General features: G+C 40.6%; 1 non-coding gene across 1 annotated transcript; it reads left to right on the top strand.

Moving 5' to 3' along the window:
• The first annotated feature begins 684 nt into the window (after positions 1-684).
• Positions 685-754, top strand: LOC116270414. The gene has a single exon (XR_004178452.1). It is a non-coding gene; the product is annotated as a small nucleolar RNA SNORD18 (small nucleolar RNA).
• Positions 755-9,053: the final 8,299 nt, after the last annotated feature.

The raw sequence follows: 9,053 nt of genomic DNA, 5'->3' as shown, positions 1-9,053 counted from the left end.
CTAGAAAGCCAGAAAACATCGGCTCATAATCCCATTATTCAAATAATACCAATTGACCATACATATATATATATATATATTTGTTTTTTTTTTTTTGAGATGGAGTCTCGCTCTGTCGCCCAGGCTGGAGTGCAGTGGCGCAATCTCGGCTAACTGCAAGCTCTGCCTCCCAGGTTCACGCCATTCTCCTGTCTCAGCCTCCTGAGTAGCTGGGACTACAGGCACCCACCACCACACCCAGCTAATTTTTTTGTATTTTTAGTAGAGATGGGGTTTCACCATCTTAGCCAGGATGGTCTCGATCTCCTGACCTTGTGATCCACCCACCTTGGCCTCCCAAAGTGCTGGGATTACAGGTGTGAGCCACCACGCCCGGCTCCAATTGACCATATTTTTTAAAGTAAAAATACTACCCTGCACTGGATGAGGCTGCTCAGTGGTGTGCAATGTTATAAAATGAAAAGTACATGCATCTTTCCCTTCCTGGTCCCTCCCCCAAACGATAATCACTATTATCAGGTGCTTAATGCATCCTTTTAAGAATAGCAACAACATACACTATGCTTAGACTTAATGTTATGCTAACACATGTGAATGCACTTATAATTTTTAATTTTCACTTGGCATGTTTACCTTTACATTGTGTTTTTATACATTTTATTTTATATTTACATGTTTTAAATGTGTGTATGATGAGATTTCACTTCATGGTCTGTGTTTCTGAAACACATGGTTTTGTGGAAGCTCTGATATGTGTTGGGGGGAAATTATACAATTTGGTCCATATCGTGTGCATTTTACAGTATTGTGAATCTTGCCCTGAAAATATTTTTAGGGGTTTTTCCATATTAAGATATACGAAGCTACTTGATGGCTGTTTAGTATTCTTGATTAAACATTTAGGCTGCTTCCAAGCTTGTGTTTTTGTTTTGTTTTTTTTTTCTTCACTCTAGCAAGTATTCATAGCAATGAAATTTGTAGATCAAAATATGAGCAATTTGTGTTTTAGCAGACATTGGCAAATTACAATCCATAATAGTAGCAACAACCTGCACTCCTATAATTTGTGAGAGTATCTGTTCTCCACTCCGTCAGCCAGTCACTAGCAGCACTTCCCATGAGCTAGTGTTTTAATGTTTACCTTCCTAAGAAAAAAACACGGTAATTCATGATTTTTATTTGCATCTCCTTAACTAAGAGATGTATTGAACACCTTTTAAATGTACTTGTTCATATTCTTTATTGGCTTTTCTATTAATTTATAAATGTCTTATTGGTGGGCTCTTTAAAGATGAAGAAAATTAGCCTTTCATTTGTCATATTTGTTGCAGATCCGTTCCCCAGATTTGTTTGTTTTCCTTTGAGCTCTTCTGTGCCAAACAGAAATGCAAAATTTGTATATAGTTATATGTATATATCTTTTCTTTTATCGCTTCTGGGTTTTCTATGCTGCCTAGACTTTCCCTTCTCCAAGTTTAAAAATAAATACACTCAAACTTTTAGACAGGCTCTCTTTGATCGGTTTATACAAGGGTAAGCCAGTGGTACTACCTTGAATGGGATAAGATATAAGATCACGAATGGGAATATTAAGGCCAGCTATTAAAATGGAAGGGAATAGGCCGGGCGTGGTGGCTCACACCTGTAATCCCAGCACTTTGGGAGGCCAAGGTGGGTGGATCACGAGGTCAGGAGATCGAGACCATCCTGGCTAACATGGTGAAACCCTGTCTCTACCGAAAATACAAAAAATTAGCCGGGCGTGGTGGTGGGCGCCGGTAGTCCCAGCTACTCAGGAGACTGAGGCAAGAGAATGGTGTGAATCCAGGAGGTGGAGCTTGCAGTAAGCCGAGATCACCACTGCTCTCCAGCCTGGGCGACAGAGCTAGACTCCGTCTCAAAAAAATAAATTAAAAAAAAAAAAAGGGAGTGAATTATACTTATATCAATTGATTTTCAACAAGCATGACAAGATAATTCAATGGGGGCAAGAATTCTGTTTTCAACAAATGACGTTGGAACAACTGGATGTTTTACAAAACTATTGTTTTAAAACAATATGTGGCCAGGTGTGGTGGCTCACACCTGTAATCCCAGCACTTTGGGAGGCCGAGGCAGACGGATCACAAGGTCAGGAGATCGAGATCATCCTGGCTAACATGGTGAAACCCCGTCTCTACTAAAAATACAAAAACCTAGCCAGACGTGGCTAATTTGGTCCCAGTCTAAATTAGTCCCAGCTACTCAGGAGAATTGCTTGAAACTGGGAGGCAGAGGTTGCAGGGAGCTGAGATCGTGCCACTGCACTCCAGCCTGGGCGACAGAGGGAGACTCTGTTTCAAACAAACAAACAATATGTAAAACGTGAAGTTGGACCACTACTTCACAGGTATAAAAAATCAACTCAAAATGGATCATATACCTAAATATAAAAGCTAAGATTATTAAACTTATAGAAGAAAACATAAGAGTAACTCTTTGTGGCTTTGGGTTAGGCAATGGTTTCAATTCATATATGACACCAACAGCACAAGCGATAAAGGGAAAAAATAGATAAATTGGAATTCATAAAAATTAAAAACTTTTGAGTTTCAAAGAACATCATCATAAAGTGAACATATAACCCACAGAATGGGAAAAATTACTTGCAAATCACATTAATACGGCATTTCGTTCCAGAATATCCATATATATATGTGTATGTGTGTATGTGTGTGTATATTTTTACATATATATATATAAAATCTCATAGAATGCAACAAAAAGACAACCCATTTTTTTAAAGGGCAAAGGATTTAAATAGACATCTCTCTAAAGAAGATACATAAATGACCAATAAGCACATGAAAAGATGCTCACCATCCTTACCAATAGAAAAATTCAAATAAAAAATACAATGTTACACACTTTACATCCACTAAAATGATGAAAATAAAGAAGACAGACAAAATACAAGTCCGCAAAAGTATTGTAAAGCAAAATGAAAAATAACACGTTTTGACAAAGATGTAGAGAAATGGGAACACTCATTCATTGCCGGGTGGATTGTAAAATGGTAGAATTACTTTGAAAAATAAGTGTGGCAATTCCTCAAAACATCAGACGGAGTTACCATATGACCCAATAATTCCACTGCTAAGTATATATCCAGGACAAACGAAAACACATGCCCTCATAAAAATTTGTACATGAATGGTCATACCAACATTATTCATAATAGCCAAAAGATGGAAAAAACCCGAGTCCATCAACAGATGAATATGTAAATAAAACGTGGTATGTCCACACAGTGGACTATTAGGCAGTGATAAAAAGGAATGGAGTACCACTGAGTGCTGCAACATAGATGAACCCTGAAAGCATCATGCTACCTAAAAGAAACCGGTCACAAGAGACTACATCTTGTATAATTCCATTTATTTGAAATGTTCAGAATAGGGAATTTCATAGAGTCAGAAAGTAGATTTGTGGTTGCCTAGAGTTAGGTGGGGCCTGGGGTAATGGGGAGTGACTCAATGCATACAGGATTTCTTTCTGGGTGATGGAACTGTTTCACAGTGGTCATGATTGCACAAATCTCTAAATATACTAAAAACTTCTAAATCGTATACTTTACAGGGGTGAATTTTTTGGCACATAAATCATATCTCAATGAAGTTGTTATTTACTTCAGCTTTATTTTAAAAAACAAGCGGTGAGCCATAGTTTGGCAACTCCTGTACTAGTCTATAAACATCTACAAAATGTATTATGATAAAAACTGAAAACATTAGAGTTAATATGTGATAAGAAAGGAAAATGAGTGAGAAGAAGAAGGGAGGTGAAGGTCAGAAACTGATAGAGAGATAAAAGGTCTGAGAATGACTTAAGGAAAAAAAATCACCTTTCTCTCTTCCACATATACAGACCTGTAGACAAAACACTTCATCATCCAGGAAAAAACATCAGGTTTGAAAGGAAGAACCTGGTGAGGTTTGTCCCAGGCATCTGTGCAGTGGACCAGTGAATAAGTCACCACACAGGTGTCGAACTTGACTCTCACTGTTTCCTAAATGGTGAGGCCTCGACCAAGTCACTGGGTCACTCTGGACATCTGTTTCCTTCTCTCTAAAAGGGCAGTGATATCTGTCTTTCCAATATTGAGCTCACTTAGAAAACACTTGGAAAACCTTGATACATTATAAAATATAAACATTATTAATAGAAAACTGATATTTCTCTGTTGGTGTGCCATGACATATGGCTTATTTTAATTTTTTCTTAATATGAATTTAAATAAGCCAAGAGCAGAGTAAGAAATCAATGTTCATCTTCCAAATAAAATTTGATACAATTCAATCTTAATAGACAGAAGTTGCAGTTCAACCCATGTAATCCTCAACAGTTTATGCACATTACCTGGGCCAGAGTTTTACCACCTGTGAAGTGAAGTGGTACAATCAGGTAATCTCTTTGGTGCCTCCCAACTCCCCAGTTCAAAGATGTCAAAATGTTGCTTAGACGTCAGATTCAGGATATACTTTTAATGGCTGCTATAATGAGTAATGCACATGTAAAGCCCTTGTATTTTTAAAAGGGATTCCCAAAAGGATAAAAGTAAGTTTGATAGGATAAATGTGATCCCTGGAATAATTTAACTAACTCTTTCAGCTTTGCTTATCATGTTTATTATGACCCAATGTTACTGTATTAGTCCGTTCTCACGCTGCTAATAAAGGCATATCAAAGACTGGGTAATTATAAAGGAAAGAGTTTTAATTGATCACAGTACAGCAGGGTTGGGAGGCCTCAGAAAACTTACAATCATAGTGGAAGGGGCAGCAAACATGTTCTTCTTCACATGGTAGCAGCAAGGAGAAGAAGAATGAGCAAAGGGGGCAAAAAGCCCCTAATAAAACCATCAGATCTCATGAGAACTCACTCACTATCATGAGAACAGCAGCATGGAAGTAACTGCCTCAATTACCTCCCACTGGGTCCCTCCCATGACATGTGGGAATTATGGGAACTACAGTTCCTGATGAGATACGGGTGGGGGCATGGCAAAATCATATCAGTTACTTTTAGGAACTTTATACATGTATACATTCAGAAAAGTGAATGGGATTGTAAATAAATGAGAAAACTTACCTCAACACTGAATCAACTCCTGAGTTTGAGTATTGTGTTTTCAGAGCCCACTTTGCCCCAACCTCTCATTTTTCTCAAACTTTCTTTTTTTTTTGGCCCAGCAGCCTCAGATCTCAGATTGTCCCCTACATGCCACTTAGGTCTGACAGTGGTTTGCCCCAGCTTTCTTGTAGTTCTCCTCTTATTTGTCTTCACAGGGCCATACCTTCAGATTGAGACTTCCTACTTAGCGCGGAAAGCATGGACACATCCTCACTTGCTACGGCACCTTACTATGCTAGGCACTGGCTGCCGTACTTGATTGTATTGGCTCCTGTGTTCCTTTCCCTCTTAGCACAGAGTAACCTAGGTGTGTGCACCTATCAGGTAAGGAAAGTAGCAGGCAGAGTCATGGAAGCCAGGACATCAATTGCTGAATTGAGGCTGTACCATGGCCTATCTCTGAACATTGTGGCAAGAGACATACCCACCCAAAAAAGCACTGAAAAACCTTCATAAGGGAGATGAATAGGGTGAGACACAAGAAATGCATTCAAGTCTGGACTTGCCAGAGTCTCAAAGTCTTTTTTGAGGGAATTGGGAGAGGAGCTGGAAGGAATTGTTGAGAACACACACGTGTTCTGATCTTTGCTCATTTTAGGGTCACCCGCTAGTAAACTCTATGGATGTTCACAAAGAGGAGATGTATTTCTTCCATAAAAAAGTGAGAATGCTAAAATGTCACCAAGTCTTTCCCCTTCTGAATGCTGTCAGCTGCTAGATGTCCTGCTACCAGCAGAGAAAATACCTAGTGTGTCTACCTCACTGAAGTCCTGGACAGAGCAGGGTTTGCCACCAACTATGTCCCACCCGTGCTGGTCCTGTGGGCAGCAGGAATCAGGCTACCATGGAAACTCTGCTTGTGATCAGCCCTATCAAACTAGAAGGAAATGAGGGCACAGGGCCTTTGATTGTCAGCTGCCCCACAGCTGGGGATCAGTTACCTATGTAGCCCTGTACCAGGTCCTTCAGAAGATCACATTGTACCTATGGTTCATCTTCCCAGCAGCCCTCCATGTCAATTCCCAGAAGGGGCCTGAGCCTTTGTTGCCCATCACTTACCCCAACACTTCTCCAGCTGTGGGATAGAGCCAAGCCTTGACTTAGGGCAGGCTCCTCAGCCACCCCTGACCTCCCCTTCTAGAAAGCATTCAGCTCTGCTAAGAAATCAGGCAACAATCAAGTTTGGAGTTTTGCCAGGAGAAATTCAGAGAATTTCTCATACTAGTGAATTATAATGCTGGATAAGCCAGTCCTCCATCTGAAATGTCCAATCCTGAAGAGAGAATTAGCTGATGATCATGGTTACTTTCATTAAAAAATAAATCTTCTTTTCCTAGCTCAGCATTCTCCCTTTGTCTCTGGGGTGGTACTTCAAGTCCCACCATACCCTACCACAGGGTCAATCCATACCCCTTGCACCCTAGAGCCAACAGAAATATCAGTGGTGAATTCTTGACTTGGATCCATAGCTATAATTTAATAAGCAATATCACAGAAAATGAGTCAAAAATCTGATACAATTACTCCTTGGTATTCCCACTGCAGCTGGTGCCAACAAGGTGTCACATTACAATTCAACAATCCAGTCTTTCACAGCCCTCACTGTGTCCCAACACTGCCCTCAATGGTCTATGTGTGATACTTCATGTTGTTACTGAAACACCAGGGTTTCGGTCTAGGTTCTGCTGCTCACTGCACAGAAAGCCAATCACTGATAGAACAAGTATTGCCAGGGAAGAATGCTTTAATCAGGTGCTCCAGCTGAGGAGATGAGAGTTTAGTCTCAAATCCATCTCCCTGGCTGACTAAAATTAGGAGTTTATATAGCAGGAAAGAAATGTATCTGCATGCAGAAAAACAGGAATTAGGGAGGGCTAAGGAAGAGGAGCTGGTCAACAGGTAGCAGGTAGTCAGTTAGGCAGTCATGATAGGTGAGGGGTCTGACTTCTACATTGCCCAGATGCGGTGATCTGGTACATTTCAGTTACTTGATACTATCTGGGAGGCCTGATTGATGGTTTCCTAGGAAAGGAACTCAGATAAGACAAATGTCAGTTTCTCAAGTTTCAAGACTGGGTATGTCAATTCCTATGCTTATTCAAAATAAACCACAAACATCAGTTCTGTGGAACAATTGGGTCAGTTTCAAATTACACCACATGCAACTCTGTTGGGGGAATATGAGTATCCCCATATCATGAATGAGGAAACTGAGGCACAAAGGGATTAGATACTTGCTCAAAGTCACACTGCTATGAAGCAGTAAAGCTAGAACATGCCTGGCAATCCGGTTAAAGAGTCTGTGCCTTTAACCATCATACCACACTGCCCTGTATCCAAAAGACACACCTGACCCCAAGGAAGTAGGGAAGAAGCTTCAAAAAAAACACTTTAAATGTGAAATGGATTTCCTCAGAGGTACCAAGGGGGAAATTACATTTTCAGATACACAGCAAAAATTCTAAAATAAACTTTATTATCCCCAAATCTTACTTACTTTGACAGCTACTCTTCTCTAAAATCTCCCTTCTCTGATTCATTTCTAAATTCTCTCTAAAACCTGTAGACCACCTGGCTCTCCAGGTCCTTTCTTCTCCCATTTCTTTCTTGATATTTTATGGAAAATTTGGACCTATTTCCTACCATTCTCCTTTTCAGTCATCTTCCTGGTCAACAAAACAAAGCCGCCACAAGTATACAGGGTTCCGAGGGGAAAGGCTGTGAGGGCCTCTTTCATACCATTACATCGAAGTCACATTTATGTTAACTGGTTCAGTTTAAGTAAGTCAGAACCTAAATACTGCCCCGTGGCATTTTCCCACCTCTTTTGAACACACAGGTATGCCCTTGACCTTGGCTATCACCTCCATGCCAGGAGATGATGGTGCCAGTGGCCAGCTCTCCCCAGTTCCCACTCCCTCCCAAATCCTCCAAATCCCATCCACAGCCTAAGGCAAGACTGCACCATTGTCTCTCCCAAGGATACATGGAAAAACAAAACATCTTATTTAAGTTCTGCCATCGACTCTGCATTCTGACTTGTCTCTTATTGCACCTTCCTATGAAAATCATACTGGTAGATTATACCAGGAGAATTGACAGTACTAACAAAATCAGTGGAGCCATTGACTTGGATGGGCTGAGTTCTGACAACACCACGATTTTGTATTTAAAACCAAGACTATCAGATCAGCTCTGTGTGGCCCTGTTACCTAGCCAAGCCTAACTGCTCTCTGACCTCAGGCTGCACTGCCCTCCACCAGCCAGGCCCTTCTCAAATATGGGCGAGGGATGAGCTGGGGAGACCTGCAGCCAGGTGGGTATAACTTAGCTGAAATTCAGGGCCATGCACCTGTCCCCCTGATGTATCAACGCCATCGCATTCCAGTGAAGAAACCTGGACTTCAGAATTGAAGTACTTTCCAGAAGTGAATCTATTGAAGTTCTTCCTTTATGCCCTGACAACCCCAGAAAGGGCCTTCAGAAAAAAGAGAATGATGTCAAATTAGAAAATAGTCATTCCTATGACGTGCCACCTCCATAGGAGATGGGTCCCAACTCAAGAGGTGCAAATATCCCTCTCAGGATGAATCGAAATCTGCAGAAACACAGAGCATTTGAAGAACTATATTCTATGCTTAATATAAATATACTTGTTGTAAAACTCAAAATGTATACATTTAAGCTACAAAGGACATCAAGAAAAACTTAAAATCTTGTTGGGTGGGGTAAGGTGGAATTTAAAAGACAAGGAACACTAATCTACTATATGCCAGGCACGGACCTAGGAGCACCCTGCATGGTGTGGCATGTAACCCACAACAAACAAATAAGGGAAGTGGTTCCACAAACTCGGTAACTTCATTCTCTAGAATTTGAAT

This window comes from Papio anubis, chromosome 14 (genome assembly GCF_008728515.1).
Source record: "Papio anubis isolate 15944 chromosome 14, Panubis1.0, whole genome shotgun sequence".
Lineage (NCBI taxonomy): Eukaryota > Metazoa > Chordata > Mammalia > Primates > Cercopithecidae > Papio > Papio anubis.
This window is presented reverse-complemented; position numbering and strand designations above follow the sequence as displayed.